Genomic DNA, 19117 nt, shown 5'->3' on the forward strand with positions numbered 1-19117 from the left:
GGATGCTGTTGGCCCACAAAAATACAACATTAACCCATTTAAATTCATTTATAACTCAAGATAAAACAACCCCCGTGGCAAGTGACACTCCCAGGGCCACTGCCACTGTCCCCATCACTCTGTTCCAGGGAGATGAAACCTGGAGTGGCTGTTGGTGACAAGAGCTGCTCGAGAGTTGAAGTGACATCATCTGAGGACACAGCCACAGGAAAGCGGAGGATCCGCGGCCCAGGAGAAAGCTATTTACAGCCAATTTCACAATTCTGCTATTTTTAACAGCCAGCCCCAACTGGACATTTCTGGAGATCTGTCTGCAGCTGGACAAAATCCACCAAGGCTTGGCTGGGGCAGCAAAGCCCCTGCACTTTGTGTTTAGCAGGGAGGGGTTGAGGAGAGAGGGGAATTTCAGGAAATCTCCTGGAATCCTCTGGAGCTCTGGAAATGCGATGCCCACAGAGATCCCAGCTCCTGGAACTCACCTGCTGGCACTCAAATCTGAACTGCCATCCCAGCTTTGACAGCACTTGCTGCTTTCACTCGAGGAGAAAAGTGTATAATCAAGTTCTAGCAGTGTTTCAGAAAGATTAATAATTATAGGGTTATGCAACATTAACAATAGTGGTACCAGCAAGGCGGCTGTGTTAAATTTTAACAGCATTCAAAAGAGGGGAAGAAAGAGATTGAGAAAATTTCAGTTCCCTTCTCTGTCATGTGTTCTTGTCATCGTCTTGGGTTTTGCTATATTTAAATTGCTGTAGGAATTTCTTCTGCAAGGAATCTGAGAGGGCAGCTGACAGCAAATCCTTCAGTTTTGTGTTGTGATAAATATAAGGATACACCACAATTCAAGCCAGAAATGTAGAGTTAAATACCATGATTGATGACATTGATAGCTAATTTCTTGCCTTTTTTTTCCTGCTGAAAACTATATTAATTAACTTCCTGAGAAGTGCTGTTTTGAATAATTCTGTGTAACTGTATTTCTTTAATCTAAATACACCCGCCATTCTCACACACAAACCACAAACCACACACTGCAGTTTTGCCCACAGACTCCGGGATATTTGATAACTGGACTGCTTTATTTTGAAATCAGCAGTTTATCTTCAATTGGGCAAGAATAACAACAGTTAACTCTGCAATAAATGATTACTGCCATACCCCCATTTTTCTTTTGAGGAGATTCCTTTTCTAGACAAGCAAGTTTGGCGTGAGGAACTAAAAGTCAGTGCTGTGACTTTCTGTAACCCCTCGAGCTGTGTGAACAGCTGAACATGTGGCTCTGCTGTGGACTGAGCGTGAGCTCCTGGCACTTTTTACTCTTCTCAGTTTTCCTCAGCTGCCGAACAAATCTCAAAAGTTACAAATTTCTGTGAGGTTGAGGTTGATCTCTTTAAAGATCTGGCTGTGTTTAAAAGGAATCACAAATTAAAAAATTAAAATACTGCTGAAAACATCACCAAAAAGAGAATTGTGGAGGGGCAGCTGGACTCCCTCCAGTGAGGTGCAGTGTAACAGAGCTCTGAATATCAGGGTAGGACACTGCTGGTGAAAACCCCCTGGAACCTTTGGGATCCCCTCCAGAGGTCAGAAGGGCTCTCCTCCAGCTGAGTGTCCCCCACCCCTCCCCTCCTGTCCCCTGCTAACAAAGGTGAGAGCATCTGCTCCAAACCTCGTCCCTACACCCTGCACAAACTGAGCAATCCCTCTGAGCAGCTTTGGGGGCTCCTCACCAGCAGTGTGTGCATCATTCCCAGGATGGAAATGATCTAATTCCCTTCCACCCACCAAACTGGCAGAGTTTGTGAGTTTAGAGCCTGCTGCTGATCTCTCACCTCCACTCTCTGCTGTCCATGCAGCATCACAGATTGGGCTGCACACCAGGATATTTGTAAAGCAGACTGGTTTTCACTGGGCTCCAAGCAGTCAGTGCTAACCTCGTGGTACCCATTCCCAACGCAAGGGAAACCTCTGTGGCGTGGTGTGCACAGCTAACACAACCAGAAATGGATCTAATTCTGATTTCTGCACTCTTTGTGGTGCAATCTGGTTCATTCCAAAACTACGGATTATTCTTTACATCTTTCTCTATACACTGAGTCAGACAAGATAATTTGGAGACAAATACTGGCTCCTTTGAACTGTAAAATTTCCCCCAGCCCACTGAATTTACCTTTTGCAGGACAGCAATGGCAAAATTGGAGCAGGAGTGCTGGTTAATATCTGACCACAGCAATCCAAAATCCCCCCACACAGACCTCCAGACCACGCAGGTACCACAGGGAACCCCTGACACCACAACAACGCATCGGGCGAGCGACAAAAATCTCCCCTGTGAGATTTCCCTCTCAATGGAAGCAGAGAAAGTTGCCAATTCCCCTCTGTTTGTCAGCTCCCCTGGATTATCAATGGGCCACGTGCTGTGAATCACAGCGCCCCGCCGGATCTCGCCTCTTGCCAGTTGTATCTTGCTTTTACTATTTGTTCTGGGATCTTAAAACCACTATTGTAAGCAGTTCAAAAATACACGCTGGAAAATTGTTAATGCCCTAGTCATACAATGTCATTCTGAAGCTCCCTGGGAATTTAGATTTGCACAGCTTATTAGGATATGACCTTTCCCTTGATTTTTTTATTTTAGGATCGAGTTAAGATGAAATTTCCCCAGTGGGAGTTGCTGTGTTTCCTTCACAGATAAGGGAAAGAGCAATGGCAGCTCTGTATAGAGACAAAATCATCCATTTCTGCAGCATGGACAAGGCTGTGGGCTTGACAGACCTCCAGTGCATTCCTAGAGCCTGAGAGGGAATGAAACAAAACCCCCCCAGAATTTTAACAAAGGTATTTCCCTGAATCTTTCACCTTTCTTTTTTTAATATTTTTTCCTAGTGTCATCTGAAAGTAAACTGTGACAAGTTTTAAGGTCTGTTTGTGGGTTTGCATTCAGAGCACCAGGGCAGCCCTGGCTTTCTGGAATTCATTCCTATTCTTTTGTGGAGTATCTACAGCACTGCTTTTCCCCCTTCACAGTATAGCTTCTGTCTCAGAAATTCACACACTTCCCTGGGATTTCATGAGCCTGATCCAAAAGCAGGAGGTTGTAAAATCAGTTCTCAAAACTAATGCTATGGGCTGATTACCAGCTACCAATCACAGTGGTTAAATACTTATTATTTATGTATTATGTGTATTGTGCATTATTATGTACAATAAACATTTTTAATAGTTTAAGACAACACTTCCTAGTCTTTTTGCCTCTAGGGCAAAAGGGACTAGTTAACAAAGAGAACTAGTTAAATAACTAGAAGTTGAATGATGTTGCTTACATTTTAAAATTTTTAAATGCTGAAGATGGTAAAAACCAACAACTGTTAATAAGTTCTTATTTAGGAGAGGATGATTTTATCTCAAGTAAAGTCCGATGGTCAATAGAGAGACGACCAAAAAGAATTACATGTTTTGCTTTTTGGATATTCAGGGTGAAAGTTTTATGCCTTGAACCCTTGCTAGGCAAGCAAGGTTTTTTGTCAGCTATACAGATGCCAAAAGAAGAAAAGGAAGTGATGACGAAACAAAGCGAATTAACTTTATAACTGGCTGGCTTAATAGTTTGGGGTGTGAATGTGCACAGGACATTCCTGCAGCGATGCCCCAGTGAAAAGGGAGGGTTTGGAGGTCATGGCAATGACAACAAAACCCTTCCAAGACTCCAAGGGCCCTTAAATCAGCCCCGCCGCCTTTACGAGTTTCCGCGTCTCTGCAGAGCCATGCCCAGCCCTGGAACAGTGGGAACAGGTCCTCTGCGTGTCCCTGCCCCGGCTGGGAGCAGGGGGATCTCCCCACGAGTGAAATTTGCATTTCCAGCAGCAGCCCTTCCTCCTTCCACGGCTGACGAGAGATACGGGCAGCCGCCGGCCTTCCCGCCGTGCCGGGCTCTAGGCAGGCCTTAATCCACAACTGAGCCCAGCCTAACCTGCCTCTCCTGGGCAAGTCCAAAGTCACTCTGTGCGTGACCAGCCCAGGACCTCTGTGACACTCGTGTGTCCAACAAGAGAGCAAACACAGCGGCGCCGATAGCGTTGGCCGCCCGCGGCTGGGGAGCCCGCTGATGTCACACGGGCCGGACTCGGCTGCCAACAAATCCAGAGAAATAAAAACAACACAGCAGGGAAAAGATGGGCAGGGAGCAGCCGGTGCCTCCAGGAAGGGATCTCATGGATAACATCACTGCTAACCCGGCTGTGTTTGGAGAGTGATTCAACAGACACGGAGGATCTTTTTTACGGCGGTGACACGGAGCCGGCGCAGATGCTCGGTGTGAGTACTAAAAGTTTATTTGCAGAGGGCAGGACTGAACATTTCATGTGAACACACTCAGGCCATGATAAAGAGCTTTGTCTCCCATTAGTAATTTAAAGGATTGTGATTTGCTACTCCCTACACACCTATAATTGAATTCCTCAGTCATAAAATCACTGGTGCCAAACAAGTCCTGATATCTTTTATCAAGACTCTTTTTTCTTGTCATTTGTTAGCATATTTCTTATGGAGCTTTTCTTCTTTTTATAGATACATTTGCTTTAGTTATAAATTAACCCTGGAATTTACTCTCCCAGAGGCCACAAACTGCTTTTTTATTCCCTTGGAAAAGTTTCAGGCTCTATGAATTGATGATTTGAAGCAATTTTTGAATAGCAGCTCGTGGTTCGGATACAGAGGAAGGAAATTCAAAAGATTGACAAAGCAGTGGAGACTGAAGTGGAAATGTTCAGATGCCTTTGTGGGCCTACTGCTCTGGAATGATTGATTTACCAAAAGGGAAATGTTTCCCTGTGGGATTTGTGGTGCTCCCAGTTCCCTGTAGTGAATTCTCAGATCCAGCCTCATCCTGAAATGAGGAACTTCTCAGGAGTCCTGAATTTCAGTGGCTCCAGAGGCTGGCCAGCACATCCCACAGGTATGCGGAATACTCCGAATTTTGGAACACATTCTAAAACACCAATGTTTGTTTAACAGATTGATTCATATAATTCCCATTAAAAAATAATTTTTCAGTTGATAATGTCACTGTAAAGAAAAAAATCCAACAATATTCAGTTTCCTGTCGCGTCTTTGTTGGACTCTTTCTCTTCATCCCAAGGGCTTTGGAAACTCTGGCTTTTTTCAGCCAGAACTGCCTAAAAATGTGGAGGAGTTTGAACACAAAGGGCTGAAATTGTTGTTGGTGTCACCACTGAAAGAGCAACAATTTGAGCTCAACTTGTAAAAAAAAAAATCAAAAAATCCAAATGAAGAATTCCAAAAAGACATATCTATAAGGAACTAAGGGAATTGGTTCTACTGCTCAACTATTTGGATAAAAGATGATACTTTTTAATAGCCACAGTAATTCCCACATTATTTCCTTTATTTCTCCTTCTGTGTTACTCTTAGTCTTATTACAAACCACCGAAGTTGGAAAATTTTGATTTGACATGAACACATCAGATACCCATTTTTATGGTCTAATTCCCATTTCAGCTCAGGTAAAGACAAAAATTTTGATTTAATATTAACACACCAGATATCCATTTTTATGGTTTCATTTCCATTTTAGCCAAGGTTTTCCAAGGTGGAGAAAATTTGAAAAATATGCCTTGAAGGTTCAGAAAACAGGAAAAGCTCTTCCAGAGCTCTGCATTTCTGGGTTACTCTTCCTGGTTAGAAAGGCTGTGGTTGTGCTGCTGCTTATATATTTTGAAAACTTATATGAAATGTAATGTCAATTTTTTTTTTGCATTTCAGAGGTTTTAATTGGTGTAATGGAAGAGTGCAAGGAGTGAATTTGTGGCATTTTTTTTAATTTAATTGCTTGTGCCTCACCACACATAAGGAGGTGATGACTTCACAGCATCCCAGAATGGTTTGGGTAGGAAAGGACCTGAAAAATCCCCCAGCACCTTCCCCTGTCCCAGTTCCTGTCCAGCCTGGCCCTGGGCACTCCCAGGGATGGAGCAGCCACAGCTTCCCTGTGCCAGGGCTCCCCACTCTCCTAATTACCAATTTTCCTCTAATATCCAACCTAAATCCGCCTTCTCTCAGATTACCCAGTTTGAGGTGGGTTAAAAATGACAAGTTTTGTTTTAACAAAATTCCTTTGAAAACTCCTCTTTAATTAAGGATGACAAAAGGTCTTGAGGAGCTCTGGGGTATTTTTCCTACATAAATAAATGTTTTCCACATCTCCAGTTCCCCATATTCAAGACAGTGCCCTTACAAAGGTGACCAGAGCTTCCTCCTCTCTGTGCTGTTTCTGAGGTTGCCAGTCAATTGTTTGAAGTTAAAATATTAAAATTTTCATCTGAAATTGTGCTTTGAGTCTCTGAATTGCCCAATTTTTGTTATGAAGTCAATGTCTCATTCTTTTGAAAAATCTTATCACTTATTCTGTATTTCCTCTGCAATGTTTCACCTGTTTAGTTACCTATAAAAGGTTCTTGAGGTTTCTTTTTGAAGTCTCAACAAAACCCGATAATTTCAGCTCCTTTAATTGAATCAATGATCACAGAACTGAAAGAGTTTAACACTTAAAGTAATTATCAACTTTTATGGCAGAAATGAAATTCAAAATAGTGCCAACACTGTCAAATATTTTACTCCCAAATTTGCAGGTGTTAAAATACACGCTCATCTTTTAGATTTTACACTTCTGTGTAAAATGCTTTCTATTTAATGACCACAAAATTCAAATTCCATGGTTTATTTGTTGACCCAACTTGGGGCAGATCAGTCAGGGTGGGGTGGCCCTGCTGTCCTTTGCAGTCCCACTCCAAGCAGGAGATGCTGGGCAGAGCTCAGGCTGCCCTGAAGCACCAGAACCACGAATTAAACCCAGGTCCAGCCCCCTTCCCTCACACCCAGTGCACACATTTCAGAACTTTGTTTGCCCTCTGTGCTTTCACTCCGGCCAGGAGGAATTTTCAGAGCAAACAGTTTGTAAAATATCCTTTACAGGTGAGTTACAGTGTTGTCTCTAGTTCTTGGAACAGACAGTAGGACAATAAAAACCTCAAATTATTTTTCAGAGTGTTGGTTATATCATATACAAGTATTGTACTGACATCTGCTCAGGACAGATGGATAAATAGAGAAAAGAATTTTGCCATCACGCCACAGGCTCCCATAACTTGTTGTTTCACCAGGGTGAGAAAATAATTTGGAGTTATTTAAAAGATTTTGGGCTTTATTTCTTTTATTTATTTACGTGGCAGCCAAATGAACAGACAACACAGACTAGAATGACCCACAGAGATTTTTCTTTTCATGAAATTCCAACCTCTGCTTTACCAAATACACAATTTCTGACTTGTGTGCCACAGGTTTCTTAGAGAGAGCTCCACATTACAAATCCCTCATCTTTTAGAGCTCAAAATCTGCGAGTGGAACATCAAGCACAGCTCACCTTGCTCTGAGGGCAGGAAGAAACTTAAAAAGAAAGGATAACAAATCTTTCAGCTGGGTCCATTTCAGCAAACTGGAGGGCACCAGGACTCCCACTCTGGCCATGCTCGTCCCACTCCCATCATCAAACTGGGGGACAATTTGTAAATGGCCCCTTGCAAATGGTCCATGGCCCCTGCTGGCTCCTAAATTATTTCAGGGAAGTGACTGAATGGCTCTTAATTAGTCGAGCTAAAACTGGAGCAGGGACAATTCTAAGAATTTCTCCATTGAACCTTCCCCTTCCTGCCCCTGTGCCCAAATCCCAGCACTCCTGATTTACTGGCAGGGCTCAGGCCTTTGTGTTCAATGGGAGAGCATTGCTTTGGGGTTTGTTTGGGGTTTCCTCAAATCCACTCAGTTATTTCATTGTGAACCAGCCTTGCTTCCCACCTGTGGCCCAGTTTCTGCTGGGAATTACCTGTGGTGGGTTCCCAGAACTCTGGAGGTGTTCAGCACCAGTGTGAACGTGAACAAGGCTCTCCTAAATCTCACCAAAAATGCTTTTCTCTTGTACACCCTCTTACTAACCACTAATAAAGGCACCGACCTCTTTTCCCCAAATCTTAAGTTCATTTCAGTGAAATATCCATGCAGAAACCCCTGTAGAGATGGAAAACTCTAAAATACAGGTTCAATTCTGGATAATGCTCCAATTCCTGTGGTTGCCATCCTACAGAGGCATTTACCCACCCATCTTTGTCTCTTAAAAACACAGGAAATATTTGGCTGCTTCAAGGCTCCAATATAAAAATGGCAATACTGCAGTGAACTGGAAGGCAGTTATAAGTATTAATACTAATTCTAATTGTTAATATTTATAATTATTGATATTAATCTCGTCCCCTACTCTGAGACTAGTGAACAACAAACTGCTACCTCAAAATCACCCCCAGCTTTTAGGATAACCTACATCCTCCAGGGATTTAGGGGAAATCTCCCTTTTCATCAGATTTGCTGCTCAGCTCCAAAGGAAATCAGGGAACCTGTTCTGAAGAATGACTTTTAGAAGATGCAGGGAGGAAAATCCCGTGGGCTCTGTCAGTAACTCTTCCCACTGCCACACTCCTCTCCACAGCATATTTCCCAGTTTTTTTCTCTGATTTAACTTCAGGAATTCTCACTCAGAGGATGTTTTTTCCCTCTAGGAGTTGTACAAGAGTTTAAATGACACCCTGGAAGTAGACAACAGCTCTCTTTAGCATTTAGCCTACACTGTCTTTATTTCATTTATTTCATTTATTTCATTTATTTCATTTATTTCATTTATTTCATTTATTTCATTTATTTCATTTCCATATTCATAGCTGAATGAGTGCTCTACCACTCTGGCTGTTTGGAACTCCAGAGAATTCCTTCCTTCCCCAGAGTAACTGCCAGGTATAATTACTGCATTCATTAGCCTTTCCTGGAGTAATTGTCAGGAAAGTGGCAACCATCAACTTCTTCTTCCTCCTCGCTTTTTCCTGCTTTCCTTCCAGGACAATTAAAGCCTCTCTCTACTTTCTCCTCCTTTTTTCACCTCAACCCTTTTCCTCCCTTCAAGATTTTGGGGAGGAAAGGCAGAGATGGTCCTGCCGTTTTCACATCTAGAAATCTGCTGTGGTTTTTGCTTTTTTATTTTTGTTTAATTCAAATCCACTCCCTCTGCCTTTCTGTGGAGATCCCCGGCCCAGCTCCTTCAGCAGCGCCAACAAAAGAGCCGCCCTCGTGTCTAAGGGTCAGGCTGGAGCAGAAATTCAAAATTGCCACATGCTTTCTGACATTGTGCTGTGCCTTCCTGTTCCTGGAGAGGGGAGGGACAGGAATCTGCTGCCCAGCCTGCGTCAGAGGACGTAGGCACAGCAAATTCGGGGTATGGGCGAGTTATTGTTATTCTACACTTCCCTCGGGCTGCAGCAACATCCAGTGCCTGCCCTGCTGTCCCCAGTGACAGGAAAGCTGTCACTTGTTGTTAGCAGATCAGACTGTTCCTGTCCTCAGAGGAGTCGTAAGTGAGGCTAGATTTGAAAAACAGAGCAAACTTGGGCAGAAAAAGAACAATGAGCAGGGATGCCAAAACACAGCGAAAGACCACGTTATGGCATTGTCAGCATATCTGAAACCAAGAAAAGCTGAAAATCTCATAAGAGACCAGAGACAAGAATTCAGAATCAAGAGGGTTCCAACAATAAACTTCAGGCTTTGAGAAGGAAAGTCAAACATCTGTATTTTTTTAAAGAATTCCCCCGTTTTTTAATACTTTGGTTGGCAAAAATAAAAAAAGGGCTAAATAAATAAAGAAATCCAGCAGGCATAGCTAATCTGCCCGCTGCCTTCCTCTGAAATTTCCTTTAATTAATTAATTAATTAATTTCCTTTCCTGATATTCACTGTGGACAGCTTCTTCCCATTTTCCCAACTCCCTGCTCTGCTGGGCCTCCCAAGTCCCACACTGGCCTTAGATCCCTGCCCTAATCCACCACTGCAATTAATCTAATCACACTGCACACCAGTAGCCTCTATTAAGATTAAAGATAATCTTGCTATTTCACAAGATTAAAAAAGCCAGAGCCAATCTTAACGTTGCACGTTACTCCACCTATTCTGCATAAATTCTGCTTTATGAATATCAGAAAAGAGGAGGGCACTGGTAATTCTGTTATCTTTTCCAAGCAGGATTGAGGAAATGCACAGCAGTTTCTCTGGGTTTTCGTCTGATCTCTCACCTACTGGAAATTGGCACCAAAAAGAAAAAAAAAAGAAAAGAAAGGAAAGAAGTGCACACGACTTCCACATCCTCAGAGTTACATCATGAAGGATGAAACAGCAGATTATGTACAGCTCACGGTGCTGCTGTGCTGGGTGCAACTCTTCCCTTGCACAAAAAATGCCCTTCTCAACAAAACTGTGACTCATGAGAAAACTGACAGATACCAATGGCACCAGCGATAGGCTCCTTTCATAATGGGACTGGTACTGTGGACTCTGACATGCTCCTGCTGACTGGGGGGTTTTTAAATATAAATTAAGCATGCAGATCTTTAATATTCTATTTTTTGATTAGTTTTCACTGCCCAGACTTTTTCAAGAAGACTTCTACAAGAAAATATCTTTGCTGTAGGAAAAGTAGGCTCTTGATGCTGAAGGGTTTCCCAGTGCTTCAAGCGCTGTCAAGAGTTCCTGCCCACGCCAGCTGTGCTGTAATCACTATTTCCTAATAAATCAGTAATCCTGATCTAAGAAAATAATTCCTCAAATGTCATTACCTGTGTCAGAATGCAGCTTGCATAACCTGACGTGTTACCCTGTCTGAAAACCTGAAGCAGGGCAAGGATTTCAAGCGTGGGTTTTGTCCAAGGGGTTGAACTCCTGCAAAAACCTCCACTCTAAAGCAGATTTTGGGAACATAATAAATACCCTGGAAAAGCTGCCCACACCAGGAGCAGGGAACAAAATTTGGGCAGTGCCCAAAGGAAGCTGTGCAAGGAGCCCTCCTGAGTTTCCTGTTCATCATGGCCCAATGTTTTTCCTTCAGTGTCCCAAAAACAATTCACCAGTTTGAGACAGCTGGCGAGCTCACACCACAAATAATGCTCCAAAAGCTGGCAAAGCAGGGGGGGAATTTACTTCCAGTAGCATTTATTATTATTATTATTATTATTATTATTATTATTATTATTATTATTATTATTATTATTATTACAATAATAACCCGAAGAAGGAAAGTATGAACTACTAATTAAGTTTCCATCAGATCTTTAAAAATTATTTTGCATTGCCTTACTGATGATACATACATGGAAATCATTGGTAAAAAATCTGAGCCTTTCACTGGAATTCTTGAATATTTGCTTTTTTTCCTATTTTAAATTCAAGATCTGAAACTTTCCTAGCACCAATTTGGAAACTTGTTCTGTAGTCAAATGAACAACTCTTGTTTAGATGAGATTTTTACTAAAGAATCCACTCCAGGCCAATTCTGGCAATAGCTGTAATGTAAATGTAAAAACACCCAAACCAAATGCAGGAAAATAAACCTTTTAAATGGTGCTTATTTCACTCAGACAACTGATTTAATGTGAAACCCTTTTGTTTTAAATAAGGCTTAAAGTCTCATCTTGTTTATCATCCCAAACCATCCTCAGCAACAGCTGGAAATTCTGAAAGTGAAAGCACATTGGCAGAATTTTTGTCTCCACATTCTCTAATCCTGTTCTAGGATTAGAGAATGTGGAAAGCCTGCACCTCTATGTGAGCACCCTCAAATATGCACCCATTTCTAAAACTCAATTTATATTGCCAATACGATGGGATATTTAAAAGAAATTAAACACTTGCCTGTTTTTCCTAGTGTTTCTAATAACTTCAAAGCTCAAATACGTTATCATGCCTTGGTGTACAAACAAGGCATCTCAGATATGCAGCTTAAGTGCAAATTTTGGCATCTGGGAGTGACAAAAGGGAGGAAAACCAGTGAAACCCTTGCAGAACTTCAGTGACCCCATGAAATAAATCCATCCCCTACCCTGGGTAACTTTAGGGGGATTGGAGCACTGCATCATGAAGTCAGTGCAAGAATTTTTAGACATAATACCTGCTAGAAAGCAACTAAATATTGTATTTTTTCCTCATCCTGGAGGGAATGAGACCCTCTGCTGGGGCCTCTTCAATATTTCTCCCCGAATATGGTCCTGAATAAGTTTAGAGATAAACTCTGAGTAAATGAAGCAACCTTTTACCCTCATGTACTTCTGTGCTTGCTTATCTATAGATTTCTCTGGGTGTAACTGAAAATAAAATTTGGGTTTCTTGTTTTTTTACTTTCATAGGTAGGATTAAAAATCAATTTAGCAATGTACCACATAATAACACGCTTCCATGCAGCTTAAAAACTGAGATTCAGCACAAAATATTGTAGCTGAAATACCACTGCAGGGAACAGCAACTCCAAGGAAAACACATTCGAGATGAAAGGATAAACTCTCAGTTTTATTTACTGTAGACATAAAAAGTCAGGGCCTAAACCTATCATGAGGAAATATGTACATTATGAAAGGCAGTAAATAGAAGTGGCTGCATTTTTCCACAAGCCCCCATATTAGATAGCACCACAAAGCACCAGGTCCAGGTAGTAAAACCTGTTTTTCTGACCACCCCTACTAGAAGATCTTGGTGTGAGTGTTAAAGCCTGTAATTAACATTTTTCTTTCCATAGTTCCTTTTTTTGGTGGAACAATCAGAGTCTTTTGGTGGCCTGACATCTCTCTCACAGCACCATGGCTGAGCACTTAATTCTCAGCAATATTCAAATATTCCCCTGTCACAGGGAGGGAAAATGTTCATCGGTCTGTTTGTATACAGATGGCAACCTGTGTTCAAAGCCTCCCAAACTCCAAAATTGCTGCTGCACGGCCACAAATAGTAACAGCAGTTACACAACCTCTCTGTTCAATAAATCTAAACAAACACACACAGGTACTATGGACTTCTCATGCAATATTATAACATAAAAATCCCATTTTATGCAATGCGCTGTAATCACGCATTGTGTAAAAAGTTTAAGACGAGCTCATAACTCTGGGCAGGACTGCTTTGTGCAAATATGAAATTCTCTGCAAAGCAAACCCCGAAACTCGGAGGCAAGACACAACATAAAATAAGAAAACTTCCACTGCTCTGCCTTACCCTGTAAATGTCCCGTACAGCTGAAGGTGTTTGACTGCAAATCACACATTTAGAACTTTATACACACAGGTGAACCAGAGGAATTGGAGCTGTAAGAAAATTCCAGGATTCTGGCAGAAAGGGAATCTAAAATGTGTCACAATCCGATGTGTGATAAAGAGGAAAGGCATCAATCCCCATGGAACTCATGAAATTCCAACAGCCCCTAAAGCAGCACAAAGCAGACTATTTTATAATGGCATAATAATAGCTGTTAGACGACCAAAAGTGGAGTTCATGCCTAATTTGAAGTCTAGAATAAACTAATACCAACTGCAACATCTGCACCAAAATGCTGGCATTTCATTTGGAGTTGAAACACGTGAAGAAACTGCTCATACACAAGGAGATAAATATACTCCTCCTGCTCCACTGGCATTTCTTACAAGTTTTAAAGAAAAACATGCAGGGCTTCAGCTCTAATACATACTGATGGTTATTTAGTTTCAGGCATTTAGTGTCACAGAGCAAGCAGCAATTCCTTCAGAGCCAGACCCTCAATTTCGAGCACACGAAACCCACAGCCACGCAGGAATCCAGCAGTAATTGCATGGGGGCAAACTGTGCAGAGGACTAAACTTTTATCACTGCAAACCTGATCCTCCTGGAACAGCACATCCACCACTGACCTCAAGGAAGCTGGGATTTAATTGTTTTTATTTCAGATTCTATGCATCTTCTGCTAAACCAAGACGCTCCTTTGCTAGCGTGGAGCGCTCTGTGCATTTTCTGTTGGGACATTACCTAATATTTATTATCCAGTTTATCAGGAATTACATGGAGCCTTTCAGCACCGCTGAGAGGAGCAGAAAGCCCTTCCTAACACAGGGTTAATCCCTTCCCCACACACACATCCCCTAAAGCAGGTCCAGGAGCACACACCACGGTCACCCCAGCAGCCACGCGGTGCCGGACGCGCACCCCCAGAGCTGCGGCAGCTTTGTGTTTTGTAAATTGCTAATTATCAACCAGCAGAGTAGACTTTGGGATTCAGAGACTTGAATTCATAGACTTTGTCCTGAATGTGCAGCCTGCATGGCATGGAGGAGATCTGCTTAGTCATGAGGAAAGGGGGTGGCTTATGCAAGTCCACAGAGCATCTCTTGCCAGTCCCTTCCAGAAATCCACAACCCCGCCTTGGAGGTGGCTCCTTATCCCCCCAGTCTAAGGGGAAAAGTTTTCCTATTTCCAGGGAAAGCTTGAGAAACTGCCAGCTAAAGAGAAGAGGATACTGCACAGGAGTTGAGGAGCTTTTTGCTGCAATTTTGGGGATTTACCACACAAATCCCCAACTTTTCCTGTCGTAATGCTGATTAGAATCCATCCCCAGTGTCAGCACCATTTACTCTTGTAAGCATAAATGGATGCTGACATTTCGAATTTCATTTTTTTGCCTCAGTCTTCCTCCTACATTGTTTCTCCATTGCAAATGGGGAACTCTTTGCATTCTCATGTCCTAGACCACACAGTATTGAGGACAGGGGCAATTATTTCATTTGAGCAAGAAGATGGCCCCAATCTTGACTAGTCTGCTCGCTACTACTGCAACACAGGTAATTAAAAATATCTATATAGTTCATGTATCATGAATTTTAATTGGAGAATGATGTCATTGTTTAGTTCAGTTCTATAGAGTGGTTTATGAGAGGGCAAACAGGCCAAATAATATAATGGAAGGTGTGGGTGGAGTGGGAGAAAAATGTGAACATCATCAGATTGACTTCAGTTCTGCGAAAGTTTCCGGATGGGAAGACTGCAGAATAGGCCCTGCTTTATTCTCTTTTTTCCCCTCCTCTAAATCTAAAGAGCGAATTTTTAGGACAGATTTATTATATCTGCCCTGCAGTGTGAGAAGAGCTGACAACTCTGTAGCGGGAGGAGGAGGAAAATCCAAGTTGTAGCAGAAGAGCTGATGCTGAAGTAGAAACTTTAATGTTTCCTCTGGTTGCCACATTTATTTTCGCCTTCCTATTTCTTTATCCCTGCAAGACCTGGGAGTATCCCAAGCCCACCCACCACAGGGCTGAGTACAGGGTGATAATTTGCTTAGCTCCAGCATTTTCTGCATTGCCCCTGGAACCTGAAAGCAGCACCACTGGAAAAATGTGGACTACTCTGCATTTAAAACAAAGCACAGCAGAAAAAACCTCCCTGAGCTCTGCCCTCTGCAGAAAATAAAAAGTGGAGGGGGGAAGGGACAAAGGAAATATAAAAGGTTTATCATTTAATGTAGGAATCAATTTATGTTTCATATCCCTGAGAATCTGAAGATGAATCTTAAGGCTCTCTCATTTTTCATTCTGCCTTGGAAAAGCCTCCACAGGGAAAAAGGAGGGGGCGAGGAGGAGATTTTTTCCCCAAGTCCTCTGTAAATGAAGTCCTTCAAACTGACCTGTTAATGGGAACATCCAAGTTCTGTTCGTGGCACAAGGAGCAGGACTTGAATACAACAATTTTCTATTGCTCTGGATTATTTCTATCTCTTTCTCTTGTTAGTTCACAAAAACTGAACTGACACACAAAGAACACTTGAGATAAAGTACCTTGAGAACCAGATCCTGCTGTTAAAAAACGACACACCATTATGGAAATACAGAGTGGAATAACGAGCACTCATCATCTAATATCATGCTGGAATTTAATAAACCTATTAGGGATTAAAACATGAAATCAGTAGCAATAACTAACGGAAAGTATTGGTATTCATGACTTTAAAAGACCTTAGCGTGGAGAATTTGTAACTGTAGGAGGATTCCTCTTGAGTAACTGCACTGGAAACTTTTACTGCGTGACAGGGAAGGACATGGGAACAACCCTCGTGAAAAAGCTTGTAAAAGAAACTCACATTCTGAATATCAAACACGCACAATTAGTGATTCACAATTAGGCTGCTAAAAAGGGCTAGGAAAAATCTGTAACTCCACTCTGAGCAGATTACATATAAAAAAATACCTGAAGAGGGCCTCACCAATCAAGGTGAAACAAATTATTAGGTTTACTTTTCATTACTTAATCCAGCTCTGTACAAGACAGAGTTTTCATTCCACTTTTAAATTCTTCTCGTTTTTACAATAAAATTGTTTTCAAAATTCATTTTATTAGCCATTACTATAAGTAGGAAATTACTAAAAGTAATTGAAACGGTTCCTAAATTTATTTTATGGACTTGGAGATGGACTCGTGGTTATTTAAAAAAGTCCACAGAAGAGCCAGGTTCAGAAGCACTGTTGATAATGGGTGCCTTTATCAGTCCCATAAGGAAGGTTAAAAGGCACAGTTTTAACATTCTTCAATCAAATCCTAATATTTCAGAATTCATTACATGAAACACAAATTTAATCAGGAAAAAAATATGATTTGTGTGTTCCACGTTGTAATGGAGGTTTCATCGAATGCTGATGTTAGATATTCTGTGTTATCTGGGAATTTGGCATTGAGGCATTTCTAAGAAACGCAGACCATCCTCAGGCTGTTAGAAGTGCAGAACCTCTGAGCTCACTAGTGAGTGAGATATTTTACAAATCTGATGCCTGAGAACATTCCAATTCAAAAGCTGTCTGGGTAAAAATACCTTTATATTATATTTCTGATTGGTTATCATTCAAAGTCAGTGCCAACTGGTTTTTTTTCAGCTCTCTCTCCCCTTGACAAGCCCATGCTTATATTGTGCCACATGCCTTAACACACTGCTAGGAGTGATTTCTTGTAATCTCATAATTAAATCTCCGAGCAATTTTTGCAGCATTTTTTTTTTTGCGACAGCCAAAGTGAATAATGATGTCAAACATCACTTGATACATCAAATTCTGATATTAAAGAGAGCACACACATGAGAAACTTCTTTTCAAAGGAGAGCACTCAGTATTATATGTCACAGTCGCTTGGTGTACACCGGGAATTTTTAGTTAACTAGTAACAAATCATAGTAACCTTTTAAAAGGTAAATTACTTATTAAATGACGGGCTAATTGCTACCAGAAAATAGATACTTTAAAATGGAAGATTATAATGGTGTTCTACAGCAAAAGCCTGTTCAAAGACGGGGCAGCAATCACAAACACAGATCCAACACAACCCCCTGGTTATTTCAAGGAGAATTATAACTCTGATTATAACTCTGATCCATCTGATTTAAAGGAACCTAAACTCCACGGGACATCCAGAAATTGATAACTCCCTCAGCTTTTGCTCGCAATAAATACCAGCCTTACATCACTGATATTAATGAACGCATCACTGTTAAGTCAGCATAGCATTGTCGTGTGTACACAGGGCCACAAAGTTACAACACCACAGGAACTTGCACTCTCTAGCTGCAGAATACCCTGGGGAGAAATGACACCAGGAAGATTACAAAACGCTCCTGCGAACCTGAGGCATGCCATCAAGACACAATATATTTCAACATAGCATCTCAGTTCTTGCAGGCTCTGAGAGGCTCCCCGACTTTCTGAGATTGGGAAATTGAAAAAAAAAAAAAAAAAACAACAACCAAACCCAAAAAGCAGAAAAGAGCTGTTCATTCATTCCGAGAGCAGCCCAGCCAGGTGAGCCCAGCGCTGCCCCGGCGGTGCTTTCCCCGCGGGCGGCGGGCACGGGCGGCGCGCAGCGGATCCAGCCGCGCTCCCCATCACCTCCGCGGGGCGGGCATCGCCCCTGAGCCCCGAGCATCGCCCGCTGCAGCACCATGGACACAGCGCCCGGGCAGCCCGGCCGGAGCGCCGGGACCGCCCCTGCAGCGGCCCGGGGGACCCGGGCTCCGCATCCCGCCCGGGGGACCCGGGCTCCGCATCCCGCCCGGGCTCCCGGGGCTCCGCATCCCGCCCGGGGGACCCGCGCTCCGCATCCCGCCCGGGGGAGCCGGGCTCCGCATCCCGCCCGGGCTCCCGGGGCTCCGCATCCCGCCCGGGCTCCCGGGGCTCCGCATCCCGCCCGGGCTCCCGGGGCTCCGCATCCCGCCCGGGCTCCCGGGGCTCCGCATCCCGCCCGGGCTCCCGGGCTGCGCTGCCGCCCGCCCCGCGCTCCGCTCTCCCCGCTCCGCTCCGGCCCGGCCCGCCGAGCATCCCCGCGGGCCGGGGCTCCGCGCCCTGCCCGCCCCGAGCCCCGGCGGCCCCGCAGCCCCCGGCGCTGCCCGCACGCCCCCGCCCGCTCGGCCCCCTCACCTCGGGGCCGGTGCCCGCAGCCCGCACTGCCCCGGCGCTGTCAGCCCTCAGCGGGAGCAGCCGTTCCCTTCCAGCGGGATAAACTCCCCCGCTCGGCCCGGCCTCCCGGGCAGGGCCCGCCTCCCCCGGCACCGCCTCCCGCCGGCCCCCGGCAGCGAGCGGGGCCGGGCCGGGCCGGGCCGGGCTGGGGACGGAGACGGGGACAGGAACAGGCACGGGGACAGGGATAGGGATGGGGCTAGGGACCGGGACAGGGCTGGGACAGGGACAAGGATGGGCACGGGGATGGGCACCGGGACGGGGACGGGGCTGGGGACCGGAATAGGGACGGGCTGGGGACCGGGACAGGGATGGGCATAGGCTGGGGACAGGGACAAGGATGTGGCAGAGGACAGGGACGGGCACGGGCACGGGGCTGAGGACCGGGATAGGGACGGGGCTGAGGACCGGGATAGGGACGGGCACGGGGCTGAGGACCGGGATAGGGACGGGCACGGGGCTGAGGACCGAGCTGGGCACGGCGCTGGGGTCCGGGATAGGGATGGGCACGGGGATGGGCACGGGGAGCGGCGCGGCCACGGGGATGGCGAAGGAGAGCGGGACGGGAGAGGCAGCGGGGCAGTGAGGAGGAGGAGGAGGACGAGGAGGACGAGGAGGAGGAGGAGGAGCCGCCGGTCCTTCCTCCGTGCCCCTCGGGCCGTGCCTGCAGCCCGGCCGGTCCCTCGGCCGTACCTGAGGGCAGAGCGCGGGCCCCGCGGCGCTGCTGGAGT

At 44.4% G+C, this 19117-nt stretch overlaps 1 protein-coding gene across 1 annotated transcript in view; it reads right to left on the reverse strand.

The window, feature by feature from the left end:
* Positions 1 to 18455, reverse strand: part of PPARG (peroxisome proliferator activated receptor gamma) — a 57776-nt gene extending 39321 nt beyond the window's left edge. The window contains exon 1 of the mRNA XM_063411799.1: positions 18348 to 18455. The gene's annotated coding sequence lies outside the window, so the exon portion shown is untranslated. The remainder of the gene's footprint in view (positions 1 to 18347) is intronic.
* Between the last annotated feature and the right edge of the window lie 662 nt (positions 18456 to 19117).

The sequence above is a fragment of the Prinia subflava genome, chromosome 14 (genome assembly GCF_021018805.1).
Source record: "Prinia subflava isolate CZ2003 ecotype Zambia chromosome 14, Cam_Psub_1.2, whole genome shotgun sequence".
NCBI classification, from domain to species: domain Eukaryota; kingdom Metazoa; phylum Chordata; class Aves; order Passeriformes; family Cisticolidae; genus Prinia; species Prinia subflava.